The sequence below is a fragment of the Ictalurus furcatus genome, chromosome 3 (genome assembly GCF_023375685.1).
Source record: "Ictalurus furcatus strain D&B chromosome 3, Billie_1.0, whole genome shotgun sequence".
Lineage (NCBI taxonomy): Eukaryota > Metazoa > Chordata > Actinopteri > Siluriformes > Ictaluridae > Ictalurus > Ictalurus furcatus.
This window is the reverse complement of record NC_071257.1, coordinates 16132686-16146796: the sequence shown is the minus strand read 5'-3', so window position 1 is coordinate 16146796 and position 14111 is coordinate 16132686. Positions and strand designations below refer to the sequence as shown.

The 14111-nt window shown below is 38.5% G+C and overlaps 1 protein-coding gene across 8 annotated transcripts in view; it reads left to right on the top strand.

Annotated features, from left to right (window-relative positions):
* LOC128605531 (eukaryotic translation initiation factor 4E) overlaps positions 1-14111 on the top strand; it is a 57635-nt gene that overhangs the window by 3678 nt on the left and 39846 nt on the right. The gene's annotated exons all lie outside the window — the stretch shown is intronic.

Here is a 14111-nt window from a genome sequence, read left to right as displayed (position 1 = left end):
TAAATGTTGTACATTTCCACAAACATTTCACATTTGCTGCTGAAACACTGTGGGATTAGATTTTAAATTAAATTATGCTCAACATAAATTTTGTTGTCATATTCTAATGGAAACATTCATGTCTTTAGTAATGCATAGGAATGTGCTGGTGTCTGCCTGATAGCACAACTTTTCCAGTGACATATTTAACCCTCTTGAGGTATTAATGCAACATGGTTCAATTCAACTGAATTTATGCTACAATAAATTCACTAATTTTTGGTGAGTGAATTTACATGAATCTAATCTACATGAATTCTTTAGATCATTAAATAGGTTTATTGTAGCGTATATATTGTGTAATAGGTTTTGGGGATCATTCACTGATCAACGATTAACAGGCATCCGTTGCAGTTTATACCTAGTTTAAGTAATACTAGATTTAACTGCTTCATAGACACAGAAGGATAGAGGAAGCTGTTACATATTCTGGATGTCTGAATAAAACATAAAACATGGAAATTTTTGGTAAACATATACAGTCAGGGACAGGAGGGTTACTTTAAAATGTATTCCATTACAGTTACAAATTATTTCATTAAAAATGTCATTAGTAACGTAATCCAAGTATCACAATACAAAAGTAATTCAATCTGATTAATTTTGGATTACTTCAAGGTCACATATGTAAATAAAGTCATGAGAAAAGCAATATGATCTAAAATACTTTTATTTAGAGCTTATTTTAGGTAACATTACATCACAAAAGCATTTCAGAGAACAATTTATGTAAATTTTTTACAAAATATATTTGCGCATGCACCTGGAGGTTGCTCATGTGAGCCACGACTGGCGAGAGAGAACCAGAACTATAATCAAGCAGCTGTCTATATCGTGTTATGTCATAAGATTCATTTCTTTGGTTTTAAATGAAAAAAATGTTATCCTGATAGGATTCCCATTTTTTACAGAATGTACCTGTAATCTGATTACTTTGTTTTTTGACGTAACTGTAACGGATTACAGTTACCAGTTTTTTGTATCCTGACTACGTAACACCGTTACATGTATTCCGTTACTTGCCAAGCCTGTATACGGTGGATATAAAGAGTCTACACACTCCTGTTAAAATGTGATGTAAAGTTAAATCATGTCAGAACCTTTGTTCACCTTTATTGTGAAATTACATCATATAAATATCAAGTGACAAACACCCAGAAATGTTTTTTTTGGGGGGGGGAACAAAAAACATCCAAATTCCAGCTTGCATAAGTAGGAACACCCTTTTATAATTGGGAATGTGCCAGTGTTCAGAATCAACCAATCACATTCAAATTCATGTTAAATACTAATACACTTGATATCAATTAAAGTGACCGATTAACCCCAAATAAAGTACAACTGTTCCTATAGGAGTTTCCTGACATCTTCTTGGTAACATCCAACTGGAAACGCCATGGGCCACAAAGCCCTTACAAAGCAGGTATAGGATCTCATTGCTGAAAAATATCAATCAGGAGAGGGTTACAAAAAAATCTCCAAGGCACTGGATATACCATGGAACACTGTAAAGACAATAATCAACAAATGGAGAAAATATGGCATGACAATGTTGATATTAAGAACAGGACATCCCTCTAAAATTGATGAGATGATCAGGAGAAACTGTTCAGGGAAGGTGCCAAGAGGACCACAGCAACATTAAAAGAACTTTAGCTATTTCTGGCAAGGACTGATTGCTCCCTACATATGACAACAATGTAACAGAGGTGTGTAGACTTTTTTATATCCACTGTAGTTGTTTCTGGATAGTTGCATGAGGCCATCAAGTATCTGGGCACCATAAAGGTGTAGTAACACACAATGGATACGTTTTTTGGAAACCTTTTAAAATATATATATTTTCTCATACTGTGCAGCGATTCATTATCATATACATCACTATTTGAATAAGAGAGACAATCTTGTGATTTAAATTTGGGGATTTGATCTGCAAGATTGGTGTCGGAGCAAACATAATTACTCCCACTAAATTATTATGATGAAGACAAGTCCAAACACACCATGGCTTTTGTCTTGACAATTCTTGGGAAATACTGAACAGCATGTTGACTGTGCTGAAACACATCAGACTTTCAGAGCTGTGTGGAGTAATGTAAAGTCAGCATCATAAACACTTTCAACTATTGGCTTGCTGAGAGTCAGACGTTTTATACTGGAGGGTAATATAAGGGGCATTTCATAGATCTAGTCCACAGTAACAGATTTTTTTCTTCTCTCATTTGCCTTTCCAGGCACACTAAAACAGTATTTTCAACCACAAAAAAAACATATTTTCAAGGCTCCTGAGTTGCACAGCAGAAATACATTTGCCCTATCATCAGGAGGTTGCAGGTTCAAATCCTGACAATGCCACAGCCATCTGTGGCCAGGAGTCAAGACCAAAATTACACTTGTGATGGGAGGGACGCCGTTATTTTTTTTTCCTTGTCAATGAGAGCAACACTAGGCACTAATTGTGGGTGTCTCTGAGCTCGTGTATGCAGAAAAGGGCAGTGCTTCCCTCAGATTGTGTTATGCTATGACACAGCAGTTCAAAAAGATTTGGAAGTTGGCTTCATATATCTCCTTGTTGTGTGATAGGGGACATCACATCTTTTCCAATATGCTGTCCAAAGATTTGTGGATAAATTTACAAATGAATTGCCATGACAATACCAAGATGGTGAAACTTATTACTAGGGTTGCACGGTATACCGGTACGACGGTAGTATCATGATACTAAAGCTTCAAAATACCGCCGATGCCATCATATTTTTTAAACCATTAGTATCATCAATTCGGTAGTACCGTAAGTATTGTTGTATGTGCGGCAGTTAGTACTATTTTTGCTAAAACGACACATCTCACTGCTCTTTGAATACACAAAGGTTAGTGACACTTCATATAACTTAAATTCTTTACCTTAATCTTTTCCTGTTTGCTGGTAAGTGAGCTAACTTTACACTAACCGCTGTGTGAAAATACTAAAATTAGCTAAAGTGAGCTAACATAATGCCCACCGCTGTGCGTAAATTCTAAAATTACCTGAAGCTAGCTAACCTTATGCTAACCACTGTGTGTAAATTCTAAAATTAGCCATGTTTGCTAGTAAGCGAGCTAATGTTCCCAATTTTATACATTTATTTATTTTTTAGCGTTTGTTGTTTCCAAATTCAGTTATTTATTCCTAATGATGTGTTCATTCTTAGTATTCTGAGGACAGTTTCCTTTTGCATGATTTCATTGCTCTAGGGAACAATAGATGAAATATGTGGCACATTGAGTTAGTTGCTTGCCAACTGTACGTATGATTGTTCTTGAGTTTTTCCAAAAGCCAGTTATTCGTTCTCATTAATAAAGTATTCAGAGGAAAATTCAGTTTGTCTGTTTTCATTTGTATCTATGTATTTTTTGTAAATTTGGTTCATTTTGTAGATTTGAATTAGGAACTAACATACTATCGCGTGGTATCGTGATACTTTAGCTGGTATAGTATCATAAGGTACGTTTATAGTATCGTGACAATCCTACTTATTACAATGCTCTTTTCTGCATTAGGTATTTAATTTGACATTTTTTGTAAAGGTTGAGTAGGAAACAGACAAGTCACTAGATGAAGCTAGTGTCTCCATGCAGGGTGATCAGGATCAGCCTGTCTTCACACCTACTCCAGCTCAAACACATGCCAGATCTTAACTGACAATCCATTCAGGCAGCTAAACAGGATGGGGCTTGGCCCTGAGACCCGATTGTGTGCAAACCAAACAAACATGTAACAAAGCTGAACTGTAGATGGTCGGCATGCACAATACGGCGCAAAATTGCTTAATTATTAATTATTATTATTATATTGCAATATATAGCATTCACAATATGCCATGCAATATACAAACAGGTAGGTGATGTGTCAAGTCAGCTAAACTATATATTTATGCTATACTGTAGGGCCAGAAGTATGTGGGAACCTGACCATCACACACCAATATGTGTTTTTGAACAATCATTCATTCATTCATTTTCAGTAGCCTTTTTATACTGATCAGGATCTCGGTTGATCTTGAACCTATCCTGTTAAAATTGGATGCATGGTGGTAATACACACAGGAAGGCATGCCACCATGTACACACATATCTGCTATATCAATTCACACTTTCTATACCCTCATTTTTTATGCTTAAAGGACAGAACTCCTGCCAAACCCTATGCAAGAAAAACCTGGCAATTCAAACACATGAAACATGTGTGCAGGTGCTTTTAATAATATGAACGGGAATATCAACACCTTTTGTAGTACAACATTAAATATAGATTTTCCCTGCAGAGATATTAACTTTTTTCTTTGAACTTACTTACATGGACTGAATACAACCCTAAGTATGCGGTGCAAAAGGGAAAACCCACAATGCAGCAGTAACCGTGATGCTTAGAGGGGAATTCTTGCATAGACCGAGCAAATGCTTAGTAATGACAGCGAGACTACAATGACACATAATTGATACAACAAACCTGCCTACAATATTCAATAATAGAATTTTACAGAGAGGGTGCAGCGGAGTATTTGTTCCAGGAACAATCTACATTGTGCAATATTTTAGAGCTTAAGAACAAGTAAGAATTTCATTGTGTGGTCTAAACCGTGGCGTTTTTACTGTGCACATGACAATGAATCTCTTGATCTTGATGGCAACTCTTCTAAAGATAACAGCGGCTCTTGACCCTAAACTGTTTTCCGATTTTCATAAAATGTCTTTCATATTTCTCTTGTTTACTGAGACTGCATTTCTGAATTGTTACCACTGAGCTAAAAGGCCCTGTGTAATAGATATAATTCAGTACTTGCCATACCGTCACCTGCAATTTTGTCATGCAGTCATAGTAAACACGGCATGTGTTTTTCGCCACTGTATGTAGTCTTAAAACTTGTTTTCTTTTGTCCAAGTGACTCATAGTCAAATGTAACATTAAAACTTGGAGTTTTACCGTTTATTAATTTCCAGTTCACCAGCTCTATGATTATGTGGCATTCGTTTCTCATTCTGTGGCTTATTTGAGTAATAGGAGGAAAATTCTGGTCAGCGGGCACTGCAGTGAGCCAACTCGGCCAATCTAGCTGTACACTGTTAGCTCCATTATGTCTTTATGTAGTGTTTTAGTGTGCCACAGTGACAGAGCTACTGTAGTTTGCATTGTAAATGTAGCAGGGCTTTGCTTGGCCATGTAGGGAGAGGAGGGAAATCAGATGAAGTCAAAGGGGAAGAGGGCCATTGAAGAAATCAGTTCTGGATACAGTCTCTCACATCAGTGCTGATGTGTCATAATTGCAGAATATATTCTCAGGTTTAGAGACTTTTAAAACAGAATGAATGTCACTAGAATGTCTTTTGTAAAGTATTATGAACTGAACCAATAGAAGAAGGTGGCCTGGTCTGATGAATCATATTTTCTTTCACATCATATGGACGGCTGTGTGTATGTGTGTGATTTACCTGTGGAAGAAATGGCACCAGGATGCACTATGGGAAGAAGGCAAGCCAGCAGAGGAAGTGTGATGCTCTGAGCAGTGTTCTGCTGGAAAACCTTGGGTCCTGGCATTCATGTGGATGTTACTTTCACACGTAACACCTACCTAAACATTGTTGTAGACCAAGTACACTTCTTCATGGCAATGGTATTCCCTAATGGCAGTGGCCTCTTTCAGCTGGATTATGCACCCTGCCACACTGCAAAAACTGGTCAGGAATGGTTTGAGGAACATGACAAAGAATTCAAGGTGTTGATTTGGTCTCTAAATTTCTCTGATCTCAATCTGATCGAGCATCTGTGGGATGTGCTGGACAAACAAGTTTAATCTATGGAGGCTCCACCTCCCAACTTACAGGACTTACAGGATCTGCTGCTAATGTCTTGGTGCCAGATACCACAGCACACCTTCAGAGGTCTTTGCCTCGACGGGCCAGGGCTGTTCTGGTGGCTCAAGAGGAAATCTACACAATATTAGGCAAGTGGATGAAATGTTATGGCTGATCGTTGTGTGTATATATATATATATATCCCTATATAAACCTGCTCATTCACATAGGTTTATATAGGAATATGTATAGCCAATTATATGGCAGCTCCACAATGCATAAAATCATACAGATAGAGGATCAGAGCTTCAGTTACCCTGATCTCAGTGATCCTGACCCTGGCATGGTTGTTGGTGCTAGGCAAGCTAGTTTGAGTATTTCAGAAACTACCCTGAGGTGGATGGGCTGCAACAGCAGAAGATCACATTGGGATACACTCCTGTCTGCCGAAAACAGGAATCTGAGGCTACAGTGTGCACAGGCTCACCCAAACTTGTTGAAGATGAGCAAAACTTTAACTGATTTTTCCAATCAGTTACATTTCTTCCAGTAATCATGGTCCTGTGCATGAATAGTCTTACGTTCAAGGTTGTAATATACAAATATACAAATACTCTGGTGCAACGTTGATAACCAAAACACACACACACACACACACACACACACGTTTGTCTTACTATCCTTGTTCGGGCATTCCATTGAAAATTATGCAGCTAAAAAATGCTATACTTAAATTTAGCCCCAACCTTAACCTTAGCAACCAAAAGGAAACCATTTATGCTGTTCTAGTTTTTTAAAATAAAAAGTTGGAGTTTTTGTAAAAAAAAAAAAAAAAAAAAAAGGGTTCTTCTCATTGGGACCAGCCAATATCAAAGCTGTTAGATATTCCTACACTTGTGGTGACATTTGGGCCCCACTGAGATAGAAAAGCATGCCCATGCATGTGCATGCACATACACACACACATATACAGACACACACTGCTGTTGAACTCATTCAACCCTCTATGGCATTGCAATAGTTCGGTAATGGAAGGAAGTCTTGTATAAAGTAAGCTTGGGTGAGCCTCCACCCTTCCACTACAGCACATGTAAATGCCTGACACTCAGGACTATGATATCGTGTTTGTGTTTAGCACAGCTTGTTTTGTTTAGCACATATAATGGCTGAGAATTTATTTATTTTTTAAAAATATGCTTAAAGTGAAATGTGACAGATTTCACAAGAAATACAAAAAACTGAAGGCGATAGTGTGGGTTGTTGATACTGTGACTGTGTGTCAGATTGTGAGGTGTGGGCATGGCCGCTAGGAGGCTGAGGTTGCCAGAAAGGATTCGTGAGAATCGTGAAGCATGAAAATGTGAGGAGGCAGCACTGACTCAAAACTACTATAACATCTTTTCTCCTGTGTGCCTACTACTGCTGTTACCAACCTCCACACCCCGGTAGCTACCCACATATGAAAACACCAACCACATCATGTTCTGCAGTGGATATCACAACACTGTGAATCGTTTTATCTATGTGAATGCTGTAATGATTGAAGCTAAAGGTATTGTCTCTCGGTCCAAGTTATCCGGACATTTGAATATCTACATAGTTTTGCATAAAAACTGGAACCCAAGTCCCTTGAAGAGCAGTGTAAAAAGTAGGAGCATTTGGAATGGCTTTTCACAATGTGGAATCTGCAAAGATTGTTTGAAATTAAGGTTGTATGTAGTGCCTAACTGTCTCTCACAAACATAGAAATGTAGTTTAACTCTTATTTTCAATTCAAAATGGCCTATTTTACATTCCACCAACACAAAAATTTTAGTTTGGCTCAATTTCTTGAACAAGCATAAAAGACCTTATGTTTAAAAGTCATATTTATATTACCAGTATGATGCCCTGGGGTATTTTCTCCCTGGAGTTTAGAGATGCCACAACTAATCAATAAAATCGATAATAATCGATTTTAAAAATGTTTGTCAATGAATCTTATTATCGATTAGTCAGTCTGCGTGCGGCACGGGGCACGTTTACTCATCGTGTTACTTCTGTTCCGAAAACACGCATCGGAGAGTACAGATCAAAGTTGTGTCCCAAATAACGTATATACATTTACACTATGCACTATGTAGTCTACCATCCAGTGTATGACTTTAGAAGGGTAGTATCATCTCAAATGGAACACTAGCGTTTTTTTACTAACCGGAAGTATAAGCTGTTTCCCAATTGATGGCACCTGAGGTCAAACGCACGTAACGTGACGCTGCTAGCTTTAGCAGATACCCAGAGTCAATGACAAATTTTTTCAGTTTTACTGTTTTATGCCCAACGTGACCTCAGTCACCATCAGACGGAGGCGTAATCATAAACAGTGGGAGTGCAAGTAATGTCTAATTAAAACGGTACGAACAAAATATACATAAGTAAAACAATATGCCTAAAGACAGTGAGTAACAGAAACCGTAAGGTGCAGTGAAAGTGTTTTTATTATTAGGACCGTAGTTTAATTATCACTGCTTTTTGTGCAGCCATAAACGAATAATGTATAATTGCTTACAGTGGGGGAAATAAGTATTGGACTCTTCGAGATTTCTTTCAGTATATATATTTCCAATGAGACTATTCTCGTGAAATTATCATACATCAATATTAACTCAAGAAATCTGAAAATAAATAGAATTCACAACATTAATTAAAATTCCATAAATAAAGTTGTGTAATAAAGTGTAATGACACAGGTAAAAAAGTTTTGAACACACTAAGTGAAATTTATTTAATACATAGTGGAGAAGCCTTTGTTTGTAATGACAGCTTCAAGACACTTCCTGTATGAAGAAATTAATGGGCAGTAGTATTCAGATATGATTTTGGCCCATTCTTCTAAACATATTGTCTTTAAATCTTGATCAGTTTGATTGACTCAGGTGATTGACTTTGCCTTTATAACACCTTGATTTTTTTTCTCTGAAACCAAGAGAGTTTCCTTTGCTGTGTTCTTTGCATCGTTGTCCTGCTGGAAGGTCCACCCACATCTCATGTTCATGTTATTGGTGATAGCAGCAGATTCTTCTCAAGAATCTCCCGGTAAAGGGCTCCATTCATCGCTCCTTCAATTATATGAAGTCTACCAGTACCATGCGATGAAAAACAGCCCCACACCATGATGCTTCCACCTCCAAACTTCACTGTTGGTATAGTGTTTTTAGGGTGATGTGCAGTGCCATTTCTTCTCCAAACATGGTGTGTAGTTTGACAGCCAGAAAGTTAAACTTTCCTCTCGTCTGACCAGACTACACTCTCCCAGTATTTCATAGGCTTGTCCAAATGAGTTGTAGTGAACTTTAAACGAGCATCGACATGCCTTTTCTTTAGTAATGGAGTCTTGCGGGGTGAGCGTGAGCAGTGGAGTGCGTTGCCTATTGTTTTCTCTGTGACCATGATACCTACTGCCTCCAAGTATTTCTGGACACTTTCTGAGTGGTCCTTGGCTTTTGGGTTACTCTTCTGACTCCCTGGTCAGAAATCTTGCAAGGAGCTCCTGTGCTTGGCCGGTTGATGACGGAGTGATGTTGCTTTCACTTGCGGATAATGGCCCCAATGGTGCTTACATTTAAATTTACATTTACAGCATTTGGTAGACGCCCTTATCCAGAGCGACTTACATTTATCTCATTTATACAACTGAGTAATTGAGGGTTAAGGACCTTACCCAAGGACCCAACATTGGTAGCTTGGCAGTGCTAGGGCTTGAACTCCTGACCTTCTGATCAGTAACTCAGAGCCTTTAACCACTGAGCCACCACTGCCCCACCACTGGTGCTTACTGGAGGATTCAGAAGTTTTGAAATATGTCTATATCTGATTTCATCAGTATGTTTTGCAACAATAAGGTTACAAAGGTGTTGGGAAAGCTCTTTGCTTTTACCCATCATGAGATGTTTCTTGTGTGACACCTTGGTAACGAAAAGCCTTTTTATAGACCATCAATTTTTACTAACCCAGCTGATATTAATTTGCATAGATAGGGGGTATAATTACTTTTCGTATTTCAGCTGGTTCCTTGCCTTACCTTGCCGTGGAGAACTGCTTTTTCTTATCGTGTTCAATACTTTTTTCCTGTGTCTGTCACGTACCGTGGGTGGCGACGTAAGCAGTTGTGGGTGACATAGTCCAGGCAGAATAATCCAAAGGGTGAGACAAAGTTCGTAGTCGAGAAAACAATCAGGGGTCAGGCGATCAGGCAAACAAACAAAACGAGGCGAGGCAGAAAATGAGGTCGGGTACAGAAACACTGGGCAAAATACACTAAGGCAAAACTCCCTAGAACACAGGTTGGCAAAACGGCAGAGAGCAAGTCTACTGAACGTATTAATTCGCAAAGTCTGTTTGTTTCCAAAGTCTCTTAAATGCTGTAGTGAGAGTGTGTGTGTGATTGGAAGCAGCTGTGTCCGATTAGAAATCCGGGGAAGGTGAGCGCATGCGTATGTGGGAAGTGTAGTTCTCAGCAGCCATGTTTGTAGTCAGCGGTGTCTCCTGGGAAACTGAGTCTTGACTTGGCTGTTATATGACAGTCAGTGCGTTTACATGGACAACAATAATCCACTATTAACCCGATTAAGACAATTCTCTGATTAAGAAACTAGCATGTAAACAGCAATTTTTTATTACCTTAATCCGATTAAGGTCATACTCAAAGTAAACACAAATCGAATTAAGACATGTGAAGTACTCCTGTTTTAGTCGCATTATCGATGTTTATTACAGACATGTAAACACCTTAATCACACTATTAACGTCGTGTGAGTTTTCACCGCATTTTGCGACAGGACACGATCACACACGGCAGTGCTCAACCGTTTTACGGCAAACAAGAGAGCACGGTTGCGTCCCAAACCGCATACTTGCCTACTATAGGCCTGTTGTAGGAGAAATACATGTATGTTGGCTACTATATAGACGGTAAGTATGCGGTTTGGGACACAGCCCACGGTTTCAAGCAGTTGTCTATTTGCACGTACAGCATGACAAATAATTAACCGCACTTGAAGCATTCGTAAAAAAAAATTTAATAAAAACACCCAAAACTGTATACGGTACCATAACGAAGACGAACTATATGTTGAAACGTGAAATTCTGAAGGGACGTCAGACGGCGTGGCGTGGTGACGTAATGACGTGTGCTGTTAATCGAACCATGTTCTATAACATGTAAAACGGGAACATGACAGGAGTATTCTAAAAGTGACTCATGTAAACACCTTAATCACATTATTATCTTATTCAGAGTAAGGTCAATAATTAGATTACTGCTGTCCATGTAAATGTAGTCAGTGTCATTCCACTTTATTACACATAACTTTATTTATGGACTTTAATGTTGTGAATTCTTTATATTTACAGATTTCTTGAGTTAATACTGAATTCTGGTGAAAATGTCATGTGAATAACCTCATTGGAAATATATTTACTGAAAAAAAATGTCGTCGCGTCCAATACTTATTTCACCCACTGTATGTATGTGTGTGTGTGTGTGTGTGTGTGTGTGTGTATATATATATATATATATATATATATATATATATATATATATATATATATATATATATATATATATATATACATATACATATATTACACACACACACACACACACTCTATAAAACACAACTGGAAAATGTTATGCATCGACCTGGAATTGGACGTGTGTCTGTATTGTCTCAACACACTGTGAAGAGGATTGTTCGAGTGGCCAAAAAATCTCCAAGGATCACAGCTGGAGAATTGCAGAAGTTAGTTGCGTCTTGGGGTCAGAAAGTCTCCAAAATTACAATCTGAAGTCACCTACATCACCACCAGTTGTTTGGAAGGATTTCAAGAAAAAAGCCTCTACTCTCATCCAAAAACAAACTCAAGCATCTTCAGTTTGCCAGACACTACTGGAACTTCAAATTGTATCGGTTCTATGATCAGATGAAACCAAAATAGAGCTTTTTGGCAATAAACACCAGAGGTGGTTTTTGTGTACACAGAGGTAGCCATATGGAAAGTACCTCATGCCCCTGGTTAAACATGGTGGTGGATCTTTAATGTTTTGGGCCGTTTTTCTGCCAGAGGACCTGAACATTTTGTTAGGATACATGGCCTCATGGACTCTATCAAATATCAACAGATATTAACTGAAAACCTGACTGCCTCTCCAGAAAGCTTAAAATGTGTCATGGTTGGATCTTCCAGGGATCTGGAGAGATTCTGTATGGAGGAATGTTCTCAGATCCCTTGCCATGTATTCTCCAACCTCATCAGGTATTATAGGAAAAGACTCAAAGCTGTTATCTTGGCAAAGGCAAGTATTGACTAAAAGGGTGCCAATAATTGTTACACACATCTATTTAACAAATATATATCTTTTGATAAACCTGTGTTTTGTTTTCAATTGTTTGATATCCATGGTAGCAGGGTATTTTTGTGAATTAAAAAAAAAAATGTTAAACAATAAAGACAATTTTTCACAGCCTTCTTTGCAAGGGTGCCAATATTAATGGAGGACACTGTGTGTATATCTGTATATATAAATATTTCAACTTCATATTGTAGGGTAACGTAAATTAATGAACATGTTAGTTACTGAAAATGGATGAATGAACATGTCTGAGTCATTTAGGCTACTGTTTCAACGTTGGTTTGAAATTGATTCACGATGGTCTAGGCTGTTTCTAAGAACTCTATGCTATTTGGAGTGCTGTAATGGTGATTGGCTAATTTGGCTCTAAAGTAGAAGCCATTTCATAGTTGAACCAGTGGTTTCTTTGTTTCTTCTCTTCTGTTATTATAGAAGGGATTGAACCATATGTTTGGTCTGGTCTCACATTATATTAGGTGTCTCTGGTGATTATCGTTACATATACACTGCACATGCAGCTATAATGTCACTACTGAGGATGTGCATACAGATGTAGATGGAGCACAGCAGTACATCTTCTGTAAATACCCATGTGTATCAACTTCAGTTTTGGCTCATGTCCATACACAAGTCTATCTTGGCAGGACATCGGGTTTCTCTCAAATGCATTAGGTTCAGGAAAATTACATTTGTATGAGCTGCTGGTTTTCCAATAACATTTTCGTTCAGATTGCGACAATAGCTACAGTCCATTCTGACGTAATAGAACATCATGAGAACGCTATAAAGGGGGACAGCCCATGGTGAAGTGATGAAAAGCACATACATTAAAGGGTACGTCTTTTTCGATGGGCATATCTGATAAACCTTTTGCTTCTGAGATATTTTTTGCATCAGCCATAACATTGAGACCACAGAAGAGCTACTGTAGCAAAGATTGCTGAAAACGTTAATGCTGGTTATGCAATAAAGGTGACAGAACACACAGTGCACCACCACTTGCTACATATGGGGCTGTGTAGCCACAGACCGTGGAAGAGATGGCAGCAAGGTGCACTGTGGAAAGCTGGCGGAGGCAGTGTGATGCTCTGGGCAATGTTTTGCTGGGAAAACTTGGGTTCTGGCTTTCATCTGAATGCTACTTTGATACGTACCACCTACCTACAGTACACCCCTTCATCGCAACAGTATTCTATAATGGCAGTGGCCTCTTTCAGCAGGATAATGTGCCTTGAGACCCTGCAAAAATTGTTCAGGAATGGTTTGTGGAACGTGATAACGAGTTTAAGGTGTTGACTCGGCCTCCAAATTCCAAGATCTCGATCCGATCCAGCATCTGTGGGATGTGCTGGACAAACAAGTCCAATCCATGGAGGACCCACCTCGCTACTTACAGCACTTAAAGGATCTGCTGCTTACATCTTGGTGCCAGATACCACAGCACACCTTCAGAGGTCTTGTGGCGTCCATGCCTCGACAGGCCAGAGCTGTTTAGGTGGTATAAGGGGAACTTCACAATATTAGGCAGGTGGTTTTGATGTTATGACCGACCAGTGTAAATGTAAGGTCAAGTTTAGATATAAACATTCCATTTAGGAATAATAAGCTATTATTAAAAGGAAACAGATAAAAGTAGCTCTTAAGTACGGTTCATATCACATTACTACTTCAATTAACTGCCCATAAATTCTGGGAGGAAAAATAGCTTTGAACGTGTGTGTTCCAAATGGATATTACTTTTAACCCTTACATGTCACAATTCTCAAAGTAAAGGGTGTAGCCTTCATATGGAGTAGGGCATAGTCATGATAATCTCATAATGCCAGTATCAGTATCAGTGCCAGTACTA